This window comes from Caretta caretta, chromosome 14, assembly GCF_965140235.1.
Source record: "Caretta caretta isolate rCarCar2 chromosome 14, rCarCar1.hap1, whole genome shotgun sequence".
Lineage (NCBI taxonomy): Eukaryota > Metazoa > Chordata > Testudines > Cheloniidae > Caretta > Caretta caretta.
Genome location: NC_134219.1, coordinates 41312907 through 41336156, shown reverse-complemented (window position 1 = coordinate 41336156; position 23250 = coordinate 41312907). Strand labels below are relative to the sequence as shown.

The window sequence follows — 23250 nt, the reverse complement described above, 5'->3', positions numbered from 1 at the left end:
GCCACATTATTTTTTTCCAGGAAAATAGGCTCAGTCCAGTGAGAACAAAGGAGAAAAGTTGCATTTCAAAATTAAGGGAAAAAGTTACCAAGACACCCTAGTTAATGTCTAGCTCTACCCACCATTCCCAGGGAATTCTAACCACACACTAACCCATAGAAAGCTTCCTACCAACACTACAAAAAGATTCTGCGTGGACTCCTCCTGAAGGTCGAAACAACAGACTGGACTTCTACATAGAGTGCTTCCGCTGACGTTCATGGGCTGAAATTGTGGAAAAGCAGCATCACTTGCCCCACAACTTCAGCCGTACCGAACACAATGCCATCCACAGCCTCAGAAACAACTCTGACATAATCAAAAAGGCTGACAAAGGAGGTGCTGTCGTCATCATGAAGAGGTCAGCATATGAACGAGAGGCTGCTAGACAACTCTCTGACATCACATTCTACAGGCCATTACCCTCTGACCCCACTGAGGATTACCAAAAGAAACTACACCATCTGCTCAAGAAACTCCCTAAAGAAGCACAGGAACAAATCTACACTGACACACCCCTAGAGCCCCGACCAGGGGTATTCTATCTGCTACCCAAAATCCATAATCCTGGGAATCCTGGACGCCCCATCATCTCAGGCATTGGCACCCTGGCAGCAGGATTGTTTGGCTATGTAGACTCTCTCCTCAGGCCCTACGCTACCAACACTCCCAGCTATCTTTGAGACACCACTGACTTCCTGAGGAAACTACAATCCATTGGTAATCTTCCAGAAAACACCATCCTAGCCACGATGGATGTAGAAGCCCTCTACACCAACATTCCACACATAGATGGACTACAAGCCGTCAGGAATAGCATCCCCGATTCTATCATGGCAAACCTGGTAGCTGAACTTCGTGACTTTGTCCTCACCCACAACTATTTCAGATTTGGGGACAATTTATACCTTCAAGTCAGCGGGATTGCATTGGGTACCCTCATGGCCCCACAGTATGCCAACATTTTTATGGCTGACTTAGAACAACGCTTCCTCAGCTCTCGTCCCCTAATGCCCCTACTCTACTTGCGCTTCATCATCTGCACCCATGGAAAAGAAGCCCTTGAGGAATTCCACCATGATTTCAACAATTTCCATCCCACCATCAACCTCAGCCTGGACCAGTCCACACAAGAGATCCACTTCCTGGACACTATGGTGCTAATAAGCGATGGTCACATAAACCCCACCCTACTGTCTGCTATACTTACCTACATGCCTCCAGCTTTCACCCAGATCACACCACACGATCCACTGTCTACAGTCAAGCTCTACAATACAACCGCATTTGCTCCAACCCCTCAGGCAGAGACAAACACCTACAAGATCTCTATCAAGCATTCTTACAACTACAATACCCACCTGCTGAAGTGAAGAAACAGATTGACAGAGCCAGAAGAGTACCCAGAAGTTTCCTACTACAGGACAGGCCCAACAAAGAAAATAACAGAACGCCACTAGCCGTCACCTTCAGCCCCCAACTAAAACCTCTCCAACGCATCAGTTGACAAGAACAGTAGGGGGGGAAATAAGGGGAAATAGATTTACTTTGTGCAATGACACATCCACTCCCAGTCTTTATTCAAGCCTAAATTAATTGTCTCCAGTTTGCAAATTAATTCCAATTCAACAGTCTCTCCTTGGAGTCTGTTTTTGAAGTTTATTGTTGTTGAAGAATTGCCACTTTTAGGTCTGAGTTCGAGTGACCAGAGAGATTGAAGTGTTCTCCGACTGCTTTTTGAATGTTATAATACTTGACGTCTGATTTGTGTCCATTTATTCTTTTACGTAGAGACTGTCCAGTTTGGCCAATGTACATGGCAGAGGGGCATTGCTGGCACATATCACATTGGTAGATGTGCAGGTGAACGAGCCTCTGATAGTGTGGCTGATGTGATTAGGCCCTATGATGGTGTCCCCTGAATAGATATGTGGACACAGTTGGCAACGGGCTTTGTTGCAAGGATAGGATCCTGGGTTAGTGGTTCTGTTGTGTGGTGTGTGGTTGCTGGTGAGTATTTGCTTCAGGTTGGGGGGCGGTCTGTAGGCAAGGACTGGCCTGTCTCCCAAGATCTGTGAGAGTGATGGGGCATCCTTCAGGATAGGTTGTAGATCCTTGATGATGCGTTGGAGAGGTTTTAGTTGGGGGCTGAAGGTGATGGCTAGTGGCGTTTTCTTATTTTCTTTGTTGGGCCTGTCCTGTAGTAGGTAACTTCTGGGTACTCTTTTGGCTCTGTCAGTCTGTTTCTTCACTTCAGCAGGTGTGTATTGTGGTTGTAAGAATGCTTGATAGAGATCTTGTAGATATTTGTCTCTGCCTGAGGGGTTGGAGCAAATGCGGTTGTATCGTAGAGTTTGGCTGTAGACAATGGATCGTGTGGTGTGTCCTGGATGGAAGCTGGAGGCATGTAGGTAAGTATATCAGTCAATAGGTTTCCAGTATAGGGTGGTGTTTATGTGACCATCGCTTATTAGCACCGTAGTGTCCAGGAAGTGGATCTCTTGTGTGGACTGGTCCAGGCTAAGGATGATGGTGGGATGGAAATTGTTGAAATCATGGTGGAATTCCTCAAGGGCTTCTTTTCCATGGGTCCAGATGATGAAGGTGTCATCAGTGTAGCACAAGCAGAGTAGGGGCATTAGGGGACGAGAGCTGAGGAAGCGTTATTCTAAGTCAGCCATAAAAATATGGGCATACTGTGAGGCCATGCGGGTACCCAAAGCAGTGCCGCTGGTTTGAAGGTATACATTGTCCCCAAATGTGAAATAGTTATGGGTGACACACCATGAGGAAGACTGATCATGGAACCCTGCATCCAGTTTTGGCGTCCACCTTTGAAAAAAGATTTGGAAATATTGGAGATGGGGCAGCAAAAAGCAATGAAACGTTTTGAGGGCTGGAGAAAAATGCCTGCTCATGAGCTATTGAAAGAGCTCAGCCTGTTTAGATGATAAAAAAGATCGGGAGGTGACGTCATTGAAGTGTTGAAGTGACTTCATGGAGAGAAAATATCGGGTAGGAAAGGGCTCATTAATCTAGCAGAGAAAAGAATAACAAGACCCAGTGGCTGGAAACTCAAAAGAGACCAATTCATATTAGAAAGAGGGCACACATATTCAACCGTGAGGATGAATCACCAAAGGAAGAAACTAGAAAGGGAAGTGGTGGGAATTCCCCACCTCTTGATGTCTTCTAATGAAGACTAGATGCCTTTCTGGAACGTGTGTAGACAAAAACTAGCTCCTATGCTCTACAGAAAGCATGTGATAGGCAGGGGGTCAGGTGACATGCTCTAATTGTCTCTTCTGTCCATAAAGTCTGCTAATTTATGAAAAACTGAGCATAGCACGGGGAGAAGCCTCTGATGTTTTACTTTGTTCGATTTGAGCCCACAATGAATGCTCATTGCGTGGGGTGATCCAGGGGAAGCGGCTGAAACATCCAGTGTGGCTGGACAGGGGCAGGACATCAGCACTGCAAGGGAGGGGTGGGTGTGGCAGTGACATCACAAGGGTCTTTGGCAGGACCTCAGCCTATTGGACAAAGGTGGCGGGGAGGCGATGATCTCACAGAGAGATCTTGACATCAGCCAGGCAGGACAGGGGTGCAGGACAGGGGCCACCTCGGAGATCCCTGTGGCTTTGCTTCAGCACGTCTCCTTCTCGAGGTCTCTCCTGGAGGACTGAGAGAGCATTCACTTTCACATTCGTGAGCGCAAGGAGGACCCTCTTTGGAGTTTTCTCCTTTTCTTGTGGTGGTTTTGCTCAAAAACAGACGTCCCTGTATAGAAGGTAAGAGCTTCGGAGAGGTTTGGAACCTCTTCAGTCTGATCCATCAGGTGCCGGCTGATTTTTAGGAAACAAAAAGACTCGATTGTGGGGGCAGCATTTTATTTCTGACCTAGGACTTTGTCCCTTAGAATCACTAGGGACATTGGGGTTTCTCCTTTTTGTTTTCCCTTTTCCTGTCTCTCCCTCCTTTCTCGTCTTCTCTTGCATCTTTGTCCTTTTCCCCTGCTTTCCTTTCACCACCAGGACCTGTGTGTGCGTGTGGAGTTGGGGATGGGGGGTTGCACTCCAAATCTCATTGCGGGAGGCCCTCCCAAAGACATGTGGCTGGAATGGTGCTCTAAGAGTGACTCTCTCCGGCGGTGGCCTGGGACATCTGGTGAGGACTCTCAGCTTTCAGCTTCTCAGAGTCTCAGTGCTGATTGGGGGAGCTTGGGGCTATTGTGAGGGAGGAGACTCAGGTCCTCGTTACTCTCTTTTAAGACCAAGGAAATAAGCCATAACCAAACATGTATTTGATTGCTCTTGCCGCTTTTCTCCATTCATTGTCTTGGAGTAATTCATGATTCTCTCTCTAATTGGCTAGTTCTTCTAAAATACTTACTAAATAATTAGGTTTTAATAAAGCCAAATGCAACCGCATAGCTTCAGTAACAAAGGAGTCAGGCGGCACCCTACAGAATGGGGGACAATCCGCTGGAAAGCAACGACCCTGAAAAGGATTTCGGGGCCATAGTGGATGAGCTGCTCAGCATGGTCTGTCAAAGCGAAACTGTGGTAAAAAAGGTTAAAGCCATTCTTGGCTGGATAGAGTAGTGAGGATGGAAAGGGAAGTGAAAGAGCATTGGTGAGACTGATGCTGGAATGTTGAATCCAGTTCTTGTGTCCACATTTTGAATATTATGTTAAAACAATTGGAGAGGGTACAGAAAAGATTCGTAATTGAGTGATAGGGATGGTGCCTTCTAATGAGACATTGAAAAAGCTCAATCTGTTTAGTATACACAAAAGACAAATGAGAGGTGAATTGCTTGACTTCATGGAGAGAAAATGTTGAGTATAAAAGGGCTCTTTTATGTAGCAGAGAAAGGCATGACAAGACCCCATGGATGGAAGCAGAAATCAGAAAAAGTATAATGACAATAAGACCCGGATTTGTAAGAGGGTGATTCGTCATTGGCACAAACTACCAAGAGAAATGATGAATTCTCCATCTCTTGATCTCTTCGAATAAAGACTAGATGCCTTTCTGGAAAACATTTGAGTAAAAGAAAAGCCCAGCTCTTCTGATATACAGGAGGCCTTAGGATACGCAGGGGATGAGATTAAATGCTCTAACGGTTGCTTCTGGCCATAAAGTTGACTAACTTGTGAAAACCTAACTGCGGCCTGGGGAAGAACCTCTGTGTTCTACTGTGTAGTCGGTGTCACCCCACAAGGAAGAGTCATTGAGTGGGGTGATCCAGGGGAAGCAGCTGAAACATCCAATGTGGCTGGACAGGGGCAGGACATCAGCACTGCAGGGGAGGGCTGGGTGTGGCAGTGACATCACAAGGGCCTTTGGCAGGACCTCAGCCTATTGGACAAAGGTGGTGGGGAGGCGATGATCTCACAGAGAGATCTTGACATCAGCCAGGCAGGACAGGGGTGCAGGACAGGGGCCACCTCGGAGATCCCTGTGGCTTTGCTTCAGCACGTCTCCTTCTCGAGGTCTCTCCTGGAGGACCGAGAGAGCATTCACTTTCACATTCGTGAGCGCAAGGAGGACCCTCTTTGGAGTTTTCTCCTTTTCTTGTAGTGGTTTTGCTCGAAAACAGACGTCCCTGTATAGAAGGTAAGAGCCTCGGAGAGGTTTGGAACCTCTTCAGTCTGATCCTTCAGGTGCCGGCTGATTTTTAGGAAACGAAAAGACTCGATTGTGGGGGCAGCATTTTATTTCCGACCTAGGACTTTGTCCCTTAGAATCACTGGGGACATTGGGGTTTCTCCTTTTTGTTTTCCCTTTTCCTCTGTCCCTCCTACCTTTCTCTTCTTGCTTCCTTTGTCCTTTTCCTCTGCTCTCCTCACACCACCAGGAGCTCTGTGTGTGGAGCGGGGGCCGGGGGGGTTGTGGGAGGCCCTCACAGAGAGGAGACTGGAATAGGGCTCCGAGAGTGATCGCCTCGGTGGTGACCAGGGCCATTCTTTGGGCTATTTGATGAGAACCCTTAGCCTCCCACTCCTCAAAGTCTCAACCCTGATTGGCTGAGGAGGGGGCTATTGACAGGGAGGAAACTCTGGTCTTTGTTGTTCTCTTTTATGACCAAGCAAATAAGTCACAACCAGTTATATGTCTCACCAATGTGGATGCTGCTCTCCATTCATTGTCTCGGAGCAGTTCATGATCCTCTCGAACATTCCAATTCTTCTCAAATACTTGCTGCATATACTAGGAACAATTGCTGGTCTGTAGCTCATTTGAGAGCAATTCTGCTAGTGACTGGCTGCATCAGCTAAGACAAGTCCCTGCTCCTTTCTCAGCCTTCGTTTCTCCTTCTGTCAAGTATGAATAACAATCCTCTCCCACCTACCTCGCCATGGGTGGATGCTGGGGATCCACTGAAGAGTGTCACTCGGAGCAGTGCAGACTAAGGGGTGTCCTATCACACTGAGCCATATCAGATTATAACCTCATATTCGATTTGATTTGTATTTTATTGTTTTGAAATTGTGAAAAGCAGCAACTACTTAGCTCAGACTGAAGCATCTCATCCAATTTTCTAGATCATAGTTGGTTTCAGAGTAGCAGCCATGTTAGTCTGTATTTGCAAAAAGAACAGGAGGACTTGTGGCACCTTAGAGACTAACCAATTTATTTGAGCAGAAGCTTTCGTGAGCTACAGCTGTCGAGAGCTACAGATGCATCCGATGAAGTGAGCTGGAGCTCACGAAAGCTTATGCTCAAATAAATTGGTTAGTCTCTAAGGTGCCACAAGTACTCCTTTTACTTTTTGCTAGATCATAGTGTCTCCCCTTTGTGTACGACGAGACAGTTTAATGCACTGTGACAAACAGCAGATGCTCTTGTTTTGCAAACAAATATTTTTGCAAAGAATTTTCATCCTACTTGTTATGATTTCAAGAAACAAAGTGGTTTTGTCTGAATGGATTTTCTGACAGAAAACGGTTTCCATGCAAATGTTCACACCTTATTTCCTGGGCTTTATCCCTGCCTCCGGGGGGTTGTTGTCTGTTAGTCAGAACAGGAGTCAGGACTGTTGTCTTCTCTTTCTGGCTCCGTCACTGCTTTGCTGTGTGACACCTTGGGTAGGTCCAATGGGAACAGGGTCAATTCTCTAAGTCCAGGCAGCAGGGAGCCTGGGTGAGATAATGGATGTTAAGGCCGTTTGCGAAGGAGAAAGGGATGTTTCCAGGTGTTGAATGTCAAGAATTCTAAACTTTGCTAAAATGGCTAGTCTTGAGAAACAAGAACTAGTTGGGGCCAAACTTGAACCATTGTTTTTTTTAAAGCCCATTCAGGGATGTGAGTCCCAGAGAGCCATAGAGAGGGGGAGCAACTTGCCCAAAGTCCCACAGATCAATAGGCAGCAACGGAAGTAGGAGTGACACTCTCTCTCAAAGGCAGGGGGACCAGACATTAGGGCCTGGTTCAATTGCCAGCTGTGGGAGGGAGTGTGCGGCAGTGGTTAGTGAAGGGGTCCATCCATGGCTCTGACACTCAGTGTGACCCTGTGCTTGTAGCTGAGGCCCGTTTGCCATCAGTAGGGTTGGGGTCCCATCGCTACAGTCCAGTGGGTTTGGGAGGCTCCAGGAAGGTGTGTAAAGTGCTGGGATGTCAGGATCCTGGAGGTGCTGTCACCTCCGCCCTAGGGCAGTGTTCTGCACTCCCCTGCTGCTGGCTGAGTTTCTCCATCCCTTGGCAATAAGACAGACTCTTGTTTTCACAGCCGGTCGATCGCCCTCGTGTCATCACCCTGCCTGCTGGCTGGGCAGGGTAACTCCTGAGGTCACCACCCTCTCCAGCCTGCCTTGGGCTTGGAGAGTGAGGAGGAGGGCGTGGGACGTCTGCTGACCCTGAACATCCGCCATCCATCATCCCATCACTGAGAGCAAGTGAGTGGCATTCGGGTTCCTCGGTGGCTTCCCCTGTCTGTCTGGGGAGAGGCAGAAACGGGGAGAGACTATCTCCAAAGGGGGATTTCCTTTGCAAACAGCCCCCAAGAGCCCCTCACTCTTAGGCCAGGCAGGGGCTTCTCCAGAGCCGTCTCCAGTGTGTTTGGAAAGGTTCCAGCAATGGGGCTCCCAGCCCTTCCCCTGTGGGACACTGTTCCCCAGGCTGAGAGTCTCGGAGCTGGGACAGACCCTGTGAGCTGCTGAGTCCGGAAATCAATGGGGAACGAGGAGGGCCCTGGTCTTCCTGTGCCTAGGGTCTTTGTGTCTTTGATGTGGGGAATGATTTCCCAGGAGAAGTCCGGACTCCTGGGTTCTGTTCCTTCTCTAGCCTGGGTGGGAGAGTGGCCTGGCACAACAGGAGGGGGCTGCTTGTGCAGAGGAACCGATGGTCTTTGGGACTGACCCCATTGCTGGAAAAGGATGAGACTTCCTGGATATTGCAGCAGCAGGGATTACGAGGGGGAACGTTGGGAGCAGATCATGCAATGAACTCCTCTTGTGTGTGTAGATGGCACTCCCTGCACTCCTGTGGGGGCAGAAGGGGCTGCTGTGGTTGGAGCAGGGAGGAGGAGGGACGGAAAAGGCCCATGAGTAAAAGGCTGCCTTGAGCCCAGATTGACCCCTGCTCCCCGCTCGGTTCCAGGATGGCCAGGCTCCTGCGGATGTTGCGGAGGAAGGCTCTGCAGGTGGCCCCAGAGCCTGAGGGAAGCAGCTGCCACCTTCCCAAGGGGCAGAGCAAGCCCTGCGTCCCCGCTGGCGGGGAAGCAGGTCCCGTCCAGGCCAGACGGCGGAAGTGCCCGGCCTTCTGGAAAAGGACCCCGGCTCCCGGCGCAGGCGCCGAGCTGGGAGAGGCCCCGACCAGGCCCCAGTGGAGCTGGCCCAGGCTGCGGTTTTGCAGACAGGACCCAGCCCAGGAGGGGCGCCGGGCAGGGTGGCTCTGGGGCTTGTTGTGTGGGCAGCAGCGGCCCCAGGAGCCCAGCCCTCGTTCCCATCAGGAGGCATCGCCCTGCCCGGTCTCTGAGGACCTTCCAGCCCCCGCCGGCCAGGAGGCGGAAGGTCCCTGTCCCAGCACCGGCAGCTCAGCCTGGGACAGCGGCAGCACCTGGGCCTCTGGCAGCAGCCAGGCCGATGGAGGCCACTGCTTTGTTCCAGGTGAGGAGCCAGGCTGGGCTCCGGGAGGGGTGAGGACGGGATGTGAACACCCTGGGCCCAGACGCTCTCCCAGGGATATGTGGGGGGGTCCCCAGCCCAGGAGTCTGGCCTGAGCCCCGCGAACCCCACTGACAGCAGCAGCCGTCACACAGCTGCCCCTTCTGCACGGGGACCTGGGGGTGGGGCATGAAGAGCTGCTGCCACCTTGGTCCTTGCTGCTCCGGGGCCGGGGGAATCGGCACCTCCCCTGCAGTCCTGGGCAGTGGAGGGGGGGCTCTGCTCTGGGCTTCTGCAGCTGTTGGGGGCTGAAGGCATCCCTGAGAGGGAGGTTTGGGGCCCCATCTGCCCTGGGTGCCTGAGGTGGGAAGGGGGGTCTTGAATCTTGCTCTGCCCACCACGCCCCTGTCCTTCCCTCCCTGGTGCAGGGACCCCCCTGGATTCGGAGCAGGAGGAAGGGGTGCACATGGCCAAAGATGAAGCTGCTCTCAAAGTCATCCGAGAGCAGCTCCAGTGCAGAGATAAGGTACAAATGTTCCCCACCTGGGCTGGAACCAAGATTGCCCTGTCCCTTCCCAGCATCCCCACCCCCTGCCGAAGGTCTTGTCCCTCCTGATCCACCACCCCTAATGGGGCCCTTTTACATCCATGATGTGGGACCCCAAGATGGGGGTGTTTGCCCCACAACAGCCAAGGTCGTCTCCCCCCACAGGCACTGTCCCAGTTCCTGATCCTGCTTGTGTAGGAGTGGTGGGGGATTTGGACAATAGGTGGGTCCCCACAATCCCCCATTGAGGCCTGAGCCCTGGAGCTGGTGTGGGTGGGGCAGGAAGGTCCCGAGCTAACAGGTTCTCTCTCGCTATACCCCACTCCCGGTGGGTCCAGGACGAGGGGCAGCAGCTCCTGTTCCTTCAGGCCATCTACCCCGCATGTCTGGCTGCACAGGAGAGAGGGGAGGACACGCTGGAGCCGCGCTGCTGCAAGGCGGCTGTGGTGAAGAGGATCGTGGTGAGTGAGACACGCCATACGGCAGCTGGCGGGAGGAGAGAGACATGGGATTGGCAGGGGTATGGCCGGGCTAATGGGTGGGGGCCGGGTGGTGTTGGAGGGGGCAGCAGAGGACAAGGATTGCTGGGGCTGAAGACTTGGGAGAAGAGAAGGGAGAAATTGTGAGATTGGTCAGTAGTGGGCAGGGGGGGGAATTGTGGGGCTGGAGGGCAGCTGAGAGTTGGGAACAAGGAATCACATGGTTCCAGCTCGGTCGTCGGGATGGGGCTGAATGGGGGCAGTTTTGACAGGGAGGAGGAGAGAAGGGGATTGGGAGTGAGCTGGGCAGGAATCCGGGAAGGGGGACAAGTCTGATGGGGAGAAAGGAATGGGAGGAGTGGGAGGTGGTGGGGGATCCTGCTGGCCATGTGGGGCACTGGCTGTGTCATCTCCTCACTGGGAGGTGTCAGTAGGGGCTGAATCTCACATGCTCCTTTGTCTCTTTCGCGTCTCACAGGAGCTCATCGAGGAGCTTCCCGATGACTCGTCACCCAGCGCCGTCCTCGCCCACTCCCTAGCTGCAGTGGGCTACCTCTGGTACTGAGACAGCCCCACCCCCCCACCCCGCCGGCTCCCCTCACCCCAGTGCTGCTCAGGCCCAAGGCTGGGAGTCACCATCACTGTCCCTCCCAAGTCACCTCCAAGCGTCTCTGGCAGAGATGGTGGGGTGGGAAGGGTCACTCTCTCCTGGCGGGGCTCTTCTTTTCACTCCCATAACATGACAGGGGCCTTGGGGAGGGGCTCACTCCCGGGCTCCGATACAGGAGGGGCAGCAGGCTCCAGGGAACAGGAGCTATTCCTGTCCTGCCACTGTCTGTCTGGGACGCCTTGGCCTTGTCATTCCCTAGCTAAGTGCCTCAGTTTCCATTCTCGCCAGCCTGTGCCTCTATCCCTGTGGCTTGGTGTCCGTGTTGGCGACAGTCCCACCCCTGTACTGCACAGTCTAATACCAGCTCCTCTCTCTTGCCAGCACCATGAAACCTGCCCTGGAGCCAGCCCTAGAGACCCACCTCTTGCGAGCTGCCCTTCACTCCGTCTTCACCCTGGGCACGGAGAGGGACACCACCGGCATCCAGGTACCTCCTCCTCCTCCATCCTCATCGTCTTCCAGAGTAGTCCTTGGTCCCTGCTCCCTTGATTTGCTGGAGCTCCAGATTTAGGGGTGGGGTAGCGGAGATGGAACAAGCTGCAGGGTTGGATCCTTCCCTCCAGCAGGGAAGAGATTACCCCTCCCTGGGGATTTCTTTCTTTCTTTCTTTCTTTCTTAAGCCTTGTTTTGCCCAGAAGCCCAGCTTCCATCCATAGCAACTTGGCTGTTTCATACTCTTTTGCCTACAAGGCCCTCTGCAGAGACCTGCTAAGCTCATGGATTAAAGGTCCAGGGGTCATCAATTCTTGCAAATTGCCTGCAGTGGGATGTGAAGGAGAGAGGCCGGGAGATGTGTTTGGGAGTCTCCCCAGTGCTTCCCAGAGACCCCCTCTTCCCATCCTGTGGCAGGTGTAGGCCCAGGTTCCCTAACTCTGACCCATGCTTTGCAGGCTCTCCACAAAGTCATCCCAGAGGTCCTGGACGCCATGCTGGGGAACCTGCTGGCAGAGTCCCCAGACACAGACAGGCTCCACTTCATCTTGGAGGTGAGCCCCATTTGACCTGAACTCTTTGGGAGACTGGTAAGGAGAGACTGGAAGATGCATTTTCTACTCTGTCCTCCTAGCTGGGTCCCCAGTGGGCCGTCCTTGGTTGGGGAGGTCAGTGCAATGTAGTGTCAGGTCCTTCCCTCTTGAGGGACAGAGGAAGGAGCTGGGACTCTGTCACGGAGTTCCTGGGCGATGCTCTGGAACTGCTCCCCATGAAGTCAGTCAGGACTCTGGGGTAGTCGCCTTTCTGTGAGCAGCCTGTCTTCAGGACACACAGCTCACACAGCTTCCACCTTCCTGGGTCTGACCTCGGAGCATTCAGCATCCTCTGCCTCTCCGTGCGCTTCCCACAGCGAGTCCGCTCAGGCGGTGCTCCTGGGGAAGCCAGAGGGTCCTGCACCCCAACTTCGCAGTCAGACGTGACTCTCAGCCAGCCAGTAAAACAGAAGGTTTATTAGACGACAGGAACATGGTCTAAAACAGAGCTTGCAGGTGCAGAGAACGGGACCCCTAAGCTGGGTCCATTCTGGGGGGCAGTGAGCCAGACAACCACGTCTGCACTTCACTCCATGTCCCAGCCAGCCCCCAACTGAAAACCCCCTCCAGCCCCTCCTCCTCTGGGCTTTGTTCCTTTCCCGGGCCAGGTGGTCACCTGATTCCTTTGTTCTCCAACCCTTCAGCTCTCACCTTGCAGGGGGGAAGGGCCCAGGCCATCAGTTGCCAGGAAACAGGGTGTTGGCCATTCTCTGTGTCCAGACTCCTGCACACACCTGCCCTCTAGGGCTCTGCAATGATCATACACACTTACCCCACCCCCTAGATACTTAAGAACTGCCTAGGGGAAACTGAGGCACCCCCACACTATTCAGAGGAAACATTAAGAACAGTCCCACTTCGTCACATCTCTCCCCCCTTCGAGATCGAACTGAGCGGGGTCACTTTAGCCGGTGACCTGGGGAAGTTCGAAGCCACCAACGTTCCCATGGATGCCCCAGCATCTCTCCCATTCCTTGGTAGGAGTTACACCAGGCCCTTCCATTTTCACACCCTCCCTTAGGTCAGGGGTGGTCGATAGCACTCGCAGGCCGCATGTGGGAAGGTTTATGCAGCCCATGCCCTTTGGCCACCCCAAGAATGTCTCCCCATTGACCATCACCTTCTGCTCCCACTGGAGGTCCGAGGGGCCTGGCCCCAGGAAACTCCACACAGACATATAGGTTGGGGTCAGGAGTGGGAGCCTGTCCACATCCCCAACCATCTGGCTGACGGAGTCTATGGCCTTGGGACCCAGCAAGGGAGCTAAACACCGGGGCTTTTCCGCAGGGTCCCCCTGGTTCAAATCGTCAGCCTGCTCAAAGGCAGTGAGGTGGGCATCCACACACCCCCCCTCCTTAACCAGGGGCAGCAATTTAGTCTCGAGGTTCCCTGCGGAACTGGCCCCCCGGGATCTATCCCCACTCACCCCGGGGAGGTCCCCTGGGCCTCTCCGCTCCCCCACCGCCAGTTCATGCTGCTGCTGCTTCTGCAGCTCTTTCTCGGGCTCTCGCTGTCTCCCACAGTCCTCTTGCTCTCTCAGACTCAGCTCCAATCCCGTCCGTCTCGATCCCCCGATGGGGAACCCGATCGTGAAGACCCCCGTCTGGTCGGGGACAGGAGTCTTGGCGATGCCTGGCTCCCGCTCCAGCTGCTCCCAGATCCTGCTATAGCCCCATTTGGGGTCAGGAATCTGTTCCTTAGAGCGGTCATCCTCCTCCAGCTGCACGATTAACTCTGCTTTGGTGAACTTTCCAACGCTCAACCCTCTCTTTTTGCACAGGGTTACACTGTCCTTCTTAAGGAGACGGGGACAGGCCATCACTCCGCTCTCCCAAGTTGTTGTGGACTCACAGGCCCGTGTGTTCTCAGCTCCCCACGGTTTCCAGGGAGAACCCCTAGTGTGCCAGCCCTTCTCAAGGTCACCACCTCTTTGCCAGGGTCGAGCTGCAGACTCCTCCGCCCCTGAGACTGCTCACTGCAGTCCCCAGGGGGACCCCATTACTGCACAGTACTTCTCGCTGGTCACACACTCCCAGGGGTTAACCGCCCCCCGAAACCGCTCCTCTCTGAGCCTTCAGCAGGCCTGGTCCTCGGCAATCCCCCTTCGTGTTACTGCTCCCCAGTCACTTACTGCAGGAAGCGCCATCCACGGGGTGCAGTAGATCCCACCGCTGCCACCAGTTGTCACGGAGTTCCTGGGCGATGCTCTGGAACTGCTCCCCATGAAGTCAGTCAGGACTCTGGGGTAGTCGCCTTTCTGTGAGCAGCCTGTCTTCAGGACACACAGCTCACACAGCTTCCACCTTCCTGGGTCTGACCTCGGAGCATTCAGCATCCTCTGCCTCTCCGTGCGCTTCCCACAGCGAGTCCGCTCAGGCGGTGCTCCTGGGGAAGCCAGAGGGTCCTGCACCCCAACTTCGCAGTCAGACGTGACTCTCAGCCAGCCAGTAAAACAGAAGGTTTATTAGACGACAGGAACATGGTCTAAAACAGAGCTTGCAGGTGCAGAGAACGGGACCCCTAAGCTGGGTCCATTCTGGGGGGCAGTGAGCCAGACAACCACGTCTGCACTTCACTCCATGTCCCAGCCAGCCCCCAACTGAAAACCCCCTCCAGCCCCTCCTCCTCTGGGCTTTGTTCCTTTCCCGGGCCAGGTGGTCACCTGATTCCTTTGTTCTCCAACCCTTCAGCTCTCACCTTGCAGGGGGGAAGGGCCCAGGCCATCAGTTGCCAGGAAACAGGGTGTTGGCCATTCTCTGTGTCCAGACTCCTGCACACACCTGCCCTCTAGGGCTCTGCAATGATCATACACACTTACCCCACCCCCTAGATACTTAAGAACTGCCTAGGGGAAACTGAGGCACCCCCACACTATTCAGAGGAAACATTAAGAACAGTCCCACTTCGTCACAGACTCCAAGCCAGAGCTCTGCCTGGTTCTGCTGAGCACTAAGCACAGGGCTCCTGGCTGTCTTGGGGAGTGAGAGTCTGAAAATCCACCCTTCCCCCACCCCTTCAACACACAGAGCCCATCAGATTTGGGAGATGGTTCTCAGAGAAGAGGCACATGCTCCTTCCTCGAGAAAGAGGAGGAGCCCAGGGAATCAGCCCTTCCCTCTGATGTGCTCTGAAATTCCTGGGGGGATTGTGCTCTCAGTCACTCCCTACATCCCCCCAAGGATTTGCATAGCAGGGAAGGGCCGAGGGTTCAGTCTTCTTTCTGGTGAACTGTTCAGGAATCAGGAGTTTTGGGAGGATTGGACCAGCCCCGACCCCGAACATTGTCCCAGTCTAGAGAGACGCTGAGAAGTTGTGACCTGCAGGGTACAAGCTGCGTCCTGGGGGAAAGAATCCCCTTCTAAAGCTCTGCCATCAATGACTCAGCTATTCCCCCCTGCGCAGAATGTCTCAGGCCCCTGGGGCTGGGGGCATGGGGCTCATTTGCAAAGCAGGAGCAGCTGGCCACTGAGTCTGACCTGCCTCCTTTCCCCACAGCATGTCAACCTCTGGGTCGTGTCCAGGGTGTCGCAGGAGCGAGCCAGGGCTATCAGGAGCAGCACAGCCCTGCTGAGATACACAGTCACCCTCCCTGAGTTTGACGTAAGTGAGCTCCGAGCCCAGCTTGCTGGCTCCAGGCGGAGGCGGGCTGGCTCCAGCGGGCTGCAGGATCTGCTGCTGCTGCCGGGGCTGTGAGTTAGGAGGGTTCTTCATGGGGAGGCAGAGTCAGAGCAGAACTGAGCTAGGGTTGAGGCAAGTTCTTCTTGTCCTGGTTCAGTGTTGTCCCTGGGCCTTTAAGGTGCCCATGCTCCAGCCCCTGCTTGGCATCCCAAAGCAGCTGCAGGCTCCCTTGGCAGCAGAGCAGATGAAGGGTCAATCTCAAGCTCCTCTCCCCCAGCATCTCCTGCAGAGGGGCTAAGAGGAAGGAGCCCTCTCGCCCAGGGGGGACAGGGAGCTGAGAGGAAAATGCTGATGGAGTCCCCTCTCCTCTCCCTTCCATTAGATCTCAGCCGAGTTCCCTCGGATGGGTCGCCATGTGGCCCAGCTGGCTCTGTTTGTCAGCGATCCAGACAAGGACATCAGCCGGCAGGCCAGGGAGGGGACTTACCGGCTCTACCAACTGCTGCTCCAACAGAGGGGTAAGGAACCCAGCTGGGACACGGAACCCAACAGGGGACTAAGAGTGACCACAGGTGGATAATGGGACCCCAGACCATTTCTCTCAGACTGACCCCAGCCGGAGGACAAGTCTCTCTCTGCCTCTGTTCTTCTCCACTCCACTGTGCAGCCACCAATGGGCTTGGAAGGACACAGAAACTGCAACCAGAATGAGGAGAAAAGTCTCTCTCTCTCTCTCTCTCTCTTCCAGGCCTGACCATACATGAGGCGGAAGATCTCTGGTGCTATGACTGGCACCAGGACAGCAGGCTCTTGGGCTACAAGAACACAGCCAGAGTGGGGGAGGTAAGGGCACTGTGCCAGGGCATGACACAGCTCAGGGAGTGGGGCTCGCGGGGCTCCCTGAAGTGGATGCCTCCTGAAGACAGGAAAAGAGCCCGCTCCTTATTTCCAGCTCAGAGTTCCTCATCCAGCAACCAGTGGGACACGCTGGTGCGAAAGGTCCCACACTGGGACTGGGCCAGGAGTCTCCTTGTCCTTGTCAGGCTGCAGGTTGGATTCCCTCTGAAGAAACCAAGGAGCTGAAGAGGCCATGCCCAGTGAGGAGAGAAATCACTAAGCTGTGGGGAAGAGACCTTTGGTCTGTCAGCTCCAACCCCCTCCCCCCGTAACAACACACGCACACTCCTCTAGCTGCTGAGGTGCAGGAGATCTCTCTGCTGGAACCAGGACAGGGTCCCCTGTCGTCTCTGTGCCCTGCACAGCAGAGTGGGCCTGCTCACACACATTAGAGATCCATTTCCAGCCCATCCTGGCCCCTGCCATAAATTGCCTTCCCGAAAGAGCCACTGGAGGCTTTGGTCCCTCAGCATCTGCCACCTTTTAATAAAGGGGCTTCCCTGAGCCCTGGGACCCTGAAAGCCTCCTGGGGAATGAACTGCCTTGGCCACAGCAGCTCTCTTCCCCGCCCTTTGGGGCACGAGACGCCATTGTACCGCCAGGACTTGGAGGCTGGCTCTGGGCAATCTGCTCGAACCTCATGTCCTCTTGGTTTTAGATCTTTGGAAAATTCTTCTCCGTCGGGCAGAGAAGATCCTTCGTGCAGACAGCATTGCTGGCCATCCACGACCCCCTGCTGCGTGTCAGCCAGGCTGGGCTGGTGCTGGTCTACTCCCTCCTGGGGGAAGCCCAGCAACTGATGGGGGACACGGTAAGCAGCTGCAATCGACTCAGAAGCTTGGGGTGGGGCCCAGGGCCTCATTCCCATCCTCTCGCCATTTGCTGGTCTGGTAGCAAGGAGCCTAGTGGGGACTTCTGGCCTTCATGGACTTCTGTTCTTAGGATGTGGTGCTCTGCTATCACTCCTGGGAAGGACAGGAGAGTCCCCTAAGTGCCCTCTGGGAACCTTTCCTGCCCCACGGAGCTGCACCCATTTCCCCATGGCCTAGTGTCCATGTCACCCGAGCCACCACTGAGAGTTGCTCCCATCCCTGGCAGCCTGGGAGGCCAAGGACTGACTGGTGATGGTGACTGACTGAGGCACATGGGTGTGGGAAGCTGGTCTTGCTGCTGGTAGGGCTGGACCCGCTCTCGAGAGATTGGGAGGATTCAGTCGTCAGGGGCTGCTGACCTGTCCCGTTCCCCAGGGCTGCCATCCTGTGGTTTCAGGTTTTGTCACTGGGGTGTCTTGGGGAAAGGTCTCAAGCTCTCCCCATCCCACTTCACTGCTTCCAGAATCCCTCCCTCCCCCCGCCACCCTTCTAGAGCCCCCTCCCTGCCCTACCTGGGTGGGGATGGAGGTAGGGGTGGAGGAGAGGGTTCTCCGAACTTGAGCGGTGTCCCCAGGTGGGTTGGAGGTGGAACAGCTGTCAGGGGCACGGATGGGGAAGTGGCAGGAGCTCACCCTACAAGGAGGGGGGTTGGCACTGAAGGTCACTAGAGAGGACAGCAAGCCTCCATCCTGGGGGTCAGGAGGGTGAATCTACCACTCAGACATGAGCAGCTGCTGGGTGGAAATGATGGTGCTGGTTCCAGGTGCCCTTCTTCCTCCCTGATTCCTGGGGAGTGTCTCAGTCTCTGACATGTTCTCGTTCCCCTTCAGCATGAGGATGTCACAGCCAAGGTCATGGGCCAGCTTCGCATGATCCGACACTTGCACCAGATGCCCGAGGCGCTGCAAGGGCTGTGGCTCATCTGATGCTCTTCAAGGTTCCCCTCCCTGTTCAGCAAGTCCTGCTCCCTGCTGCAGGTACTGCTCTGTCTCACTATAAATGGGGGACTAGTGGAAGCAGAAATGGAGGCCCCTGGCACTCACAGGAACTCTCTCCCCTCTCTGTGGAGCTGTGTCCTTCCCGCGGCCCCCCAGATACCTTCATCTGGGGCAGGAGCTCTTTCCCTCACACCCATATCCCTCCCCTCTTTCCTTGATCTCACCCCCATCCCATTTCCCGTGCTGCCAGGCAGAGATCTTCCTGCCCCATATGGCGCAGAAGGACCTTTGCGTCAGGGCTACAGACTGTCTGCCCAACTGAAGCTCAGGAAGCTCCACCTTTGAGGAGGTGAGGATGGGACAGAGGCTCCGGGCTAGCTTCATCTCCTGCCCTTTATTCTTCCTTTGGCCCTTCTCTGGGCTCTCAGAGTCTGACATGAAGAGGAGCCTCCTCCCCGCATGTCTTCTAGGCCGTGGCATGTGTGATAGCCTCCCAGATGGGTGCAGTCAGAAGCTGAAGCACCTCAGGGAGCTGTGGGGACAGGTCCCTTGTCCTAGGAAACCAAGCAGTGGTAGTTCTCAAAGAGGCTGAGAGGGAAGAGCCCACTCCCTCTTGGAGGTAAGAGCCATTGACTTCTTTGGGCAAAATGGGTTTCTTGGGGGAGAAATGGGATCCCTGCTGCATAGCCTGGGTGGGAGCTTCCCCCATCCCTGGGACAGAGACATCTTCATCAATGTGCCACCCTTGTTTTTTTCCAAGCAAGAGGCTCCCTAGAGAACTCCTCCTCAAGCCTGTTCTCCTGGGAGCGTTTCTGGGAGGAGGCTCCCGTCCCTCAGTCTCCAACTCCATCATGCAGTCTCTTTCACCTAACATCTCCGCTCTCCAGCTCCACTTGCCGCAGCAGGACAAACGGACCTTCAGCTCCTAGAGAACAGACTCTGACCTCCTTCTGATCAGCAATGGGGTTTCACCATCCCCTCAGCAAACCTGTCAGCTGGGCTGGACCGGATTTGAAGGAGGAGGGTATCTAACAGGGTGGCTTGGCCTATGGCTGCCTAGCCTGGGGCTAGGCCAAATTGATGACCAAGTGAGCCCCACCTGAGAGGAAACAAGGGAAAACAGCAGCAAAACTCCAGAAGCAGAGCGAGCTGTTCAGTCGACGGCCTTGGGCCAAACCCTGGAGTCCAGGGTAGGACTGGCTTCTCTCACCATCCCTAAGGAAGGGGACATAGAAGACCATAGAAACCCAAGAAGGGCAGGCCGAACCGAAATCAGGCTGAAGAAGAACTCCCCACGAGGGTGGAAGGCCTTGTTTCTGTTCAAGACATTTTGGGACTTTGTTTGCAAGGAGCACGACCCAGGAAGGAGTGGAGTAAAGGACAGTCACCTGGTTGGAGGGCTGAGTTCCCAGCCAACAAACTGCAAGAGTGAGTATGAGCGGGGTTGCTAGCCCAGCGAGAAAGCAATGACACGAGGCCTGGCCAGCATCTAGCGGTGAGTGAACTCTGGTACACACCCAAAGTGGCTGTGTCTAGAGCCCTGTGTAGGCTCTTCTGTGGGAAGTTCCCATGGTCAGTGGGGCCTGAATCTCTCCTGCTCCTTTGGTCTCTTTGGGCTTCCCACGAGATGTCTGGTGAACTGCCCTTGGACTCTGGGCCCAGCACCGCTCAGAAATTATTCACTACCTTCAGAGAGACAGGGCACAGCTCAGCCTGTTGGGTAGGCTGGAGACCCACACTTCACTCGAACACACAACACTGAGGTGCTTTGGGAAGCATAGTAACAAAGAAGAGATTTAAGTGATACTAAGCAAGAGAAAGAGACACATTTCAAAGAGAGAAACAAAGCACAACACACTTTGTAGTGACTAAAACTGAATCTTAACAAGTCACAATCTTTGCCTTAGCAGTTTCCAGACTAACATCTCAGCTTTCCTAACAGACCTTCTTCGATGTCCCTGTAGGGTAGAAAACTTCTCTGTCGAATCTGCTGATTTGATTGCTTCGTCTTCTGGTTTCAGACCCTCTGTTCTCCTTCTGGGGTGCCTGGACCCTGATTGTAACATCTCTCTGGCCCAGCCTCTTACACAGATGTGTGCTGCAGCCAGCCCAGCGCAGGGAGCAGTGGGGACAGATGATCTCCTCCTGTCAGACCAAGCAACAGGGGTCCCCTTGAGGCTTAGATGGAAGATCCCAGGCATCTCCTGGAGGTAAGAACCGTCCACTCTTTTGGGCACTTGGGGCTGTTGCAAGAAAGAGGGGGCTCCTGTTCCATAGCCTATTTGTCCTCATGACTGTGTTTTTTTCTTCTCAGAGGATGCCCCTGGAGACTGTTTCGTGCAGGAGGTTTGAGCGGGGAGAGATCACTCACTGTCCTGACCCATGGGTCATTAACCCGGGTCTGCAGGGTTCCTGGGAGCAGCCACCCTCCAGCACGCCACATGGAAGCCTACGAAAAACTGCTTACCTAGGACTGACGAAGTCCAGACCCAGTTTGAGGCTCCTATTGGCAGAGTCCCAGAGCAGCTAATCGGCCCCCGGGACCTCCTTAAACCAGCAGCAGGAAGAAGAAGCTGTCTGAACAGCCGAGCTCCTCCCCGGCTCTGGACCGTGTGTTGGCTGTTCCTGCTCCCACTCCCGAGGCTTGATTTCCTGGCATCCGGACTCAGGGTGACTCACCTGACTTGAGGTTCTGAACACAATTTGGTCTTTTGCTTCTGCTCTTCCAGTGTCCTGACCCAGCTGACTCTCGACTCCTGTCTTGTGAGTGTGGACTCTGCCTCTGACCACTAGGTCTGGCTGCCCATGACCCGGCCATGACAATGACTTTTCTACAATTCCTCCAATGCCCTTTTCTGCTCTCCAGCTCTGCTCTCCTAGCAAGACACACCGATGCCTTGGCTCCCAGAGTCCTGCTTGCCTGCTAGTCAAGGGCTCAGGGGGAGTGCTTGTCTTGCTCCCTCCCCTACCACAGCTGCTTGTCCTCGGGGACTCTCCCTAGCACAGAGGAGAATCCGTCCTGGCAGCAATTCAGGAAGTCACAGAAGGGACGGTCTGCTCAGCTCCCTCTGCAATGCCACTGCCCGAGACCATTACGAGTCGGTGCCCAGTGACTGCGCCGGCAGCTCCTTGAGAGACTCCTGGGGGCAGCGTAGTCGTGTTTCTCTGTGACCGCGGGAAGCCATGCGAAGAGTGCAGCATTGAGGAGACTCTCCTGCTGTCCCAAAGGGTTTCTGTTCTCCTGCACGGTCAGACCGTGGGGCCAGGTTGGAGAATGGGGAAGAGCTGGTTGGTGATGAGTCGGAGGATTCACCATACAGGTGGCAGCAGCTGCAGATCCTGGAGTCCCTGTGGTCGGGTTACCATGCGTCCGGAGTTTCCCGGACATGTCCGGCTTTTTGGGTTTTAAATCGCCCTCCGGATGGAATTTGTAAAATTCTGAAAAGGTCCAGGATTTCCCTCCCAATGCAGCACTCTGGGGGCTGGGGAGGGAGTTGCGCGCTCTGCGGGGGGGCACGGCACTGTGTCTGGCTCCGCACCCCAGACACACTGCTCTGGGCCGGGGGGGCTGGAGAAGGGGCATGGGGTCCCAAGGGACAGTCAGGAGACAGGGAGCAGGAGGGGTTGGATGGGTGAGGGGTTCTGGGGGGAGCCTGTCAGGGGGTGGGCATATGAAGAGGGGTCGGGGGAGTCAAGGAACAGAGAGCGGGGGGGGGGTTGGATGGGGCGGAGGTTCGGGGGGGGGAATCAGGGGCAGGGAACAGGGGGGATTAGATGGGTTGGGGGTTCTGCGGGGGCAGTCAGGGGACAGGGAGTGGTTGGATGGGTGTGGGAGAGCCGGGGTCTGTCAGGGGGCGGGGGTGCGGATAGGGGGCAGGGCAATCAGGGCACAGGTAGGGGGTGGAGTTCTAGGGGGACAGTTAGGTTGGGGGGGTCTAAGGAGGGGGCAGTTGGAGACAGGGAGAAGGAAGGCTTAGATAGAGGGCAGGGTCCTGGGAGGGGGCGATCAGGGGAAAAGGAGCAGGGGGGGTTGGATGGGTTGGCGGTTCTGTGGGGGGCAGTCAGGGGGCAGGAAGTGGGAGGGAGTAGATAGGTGGCAGGGCTACCACTCCCCCCCCACCCTCGGAGTGTCCTCTTTTTTGAAAAGTTCTTTTTTGAAAGTTCAAATATGGTAACCCTACCCTATTGGCCCAGCCTCCACTCCTGAGAGTTCAGGCGAACCTCCCCCTGTTCTCAGGGAGTCTTTGGCTTTGGCGGCTGGGCCTGCCTGCCGAGACAGAGGACTCAGTGATTCCAACAGGCTGCTCAGCTGCCAATGCAGCCACCCAAAGACGTGAAGAATGGAAGTGAAAGAGCAAAGCTGGACCCTCCGCTGAGCTCCTGTGATCAAGTGAGCCCAGCCTGGGAGAGAGGAGGGAAAGCTCCAGGGTGGCTGGTGGCTGCAGGGAGCCAGGGGAGGAGAAATAAATAGTTCACGATGAATCCTACGCGCTTTGTCTTGTGTGGTGAAGGGTTTAAAATGGGTCTAGTTATGATCACATTCAACTTTACAATCGCTGTGTGTGATTGAAGGGCAGGTCTAGAAAGGGCAGAGGTCACTCGAGGAGCTTCAAGTCTCCAATTCTGTCCTATTGCCTGCTTTGACCAGCTAATCTCAACCCAACACTTCCCTCAGGTGGTCGCAGTCCTGAGCTCTTTCCCTCTTTTTCTGGATTAGCCGCCAGCATGGGGACAGGATACATGTGTCCAAGGAAATGGAGAGGCATGGGGGTCACGTGCAGAGGCATGCAGATAACTTGCAGAGTTGCCTGTTCATGCAGTTCCTATGGGGGAACTACGGTAGGGTACCGTGCACTCCGGGGCACCATTTCAAATTTTGGTGGTGGCGGGGAGGATAATTTCACCCTGATTCCAGGAGCTACTTAGGCACCTGAAAACTCTAGTGTTTTGACAGATAACTTAGCAATGAGCTGACAGGAACACTTGCCAGACTGCTTTCCGGGGAAGACAGCTATAAGAATGGATCCAGGGAATGGTTCTGTAGCTCTGAGCTGT

At 54.6% G+C, this 23250-nt stretch overlaps 1 protein-coding gene across 3 annotated transcripts in view; it reads right to left on the bottom strand.

The window, feature by feature from the left end:
• Positions 1-23250, bottom strand: part of LOC125621599 (butyrophilin subfamily 1 member A1) — a 655591-nt gene that overhangs the window by 218481 nt on the left and 413860 nt on the right. The gene's annotated exons all lie outside the window — the stretch shown is intronic.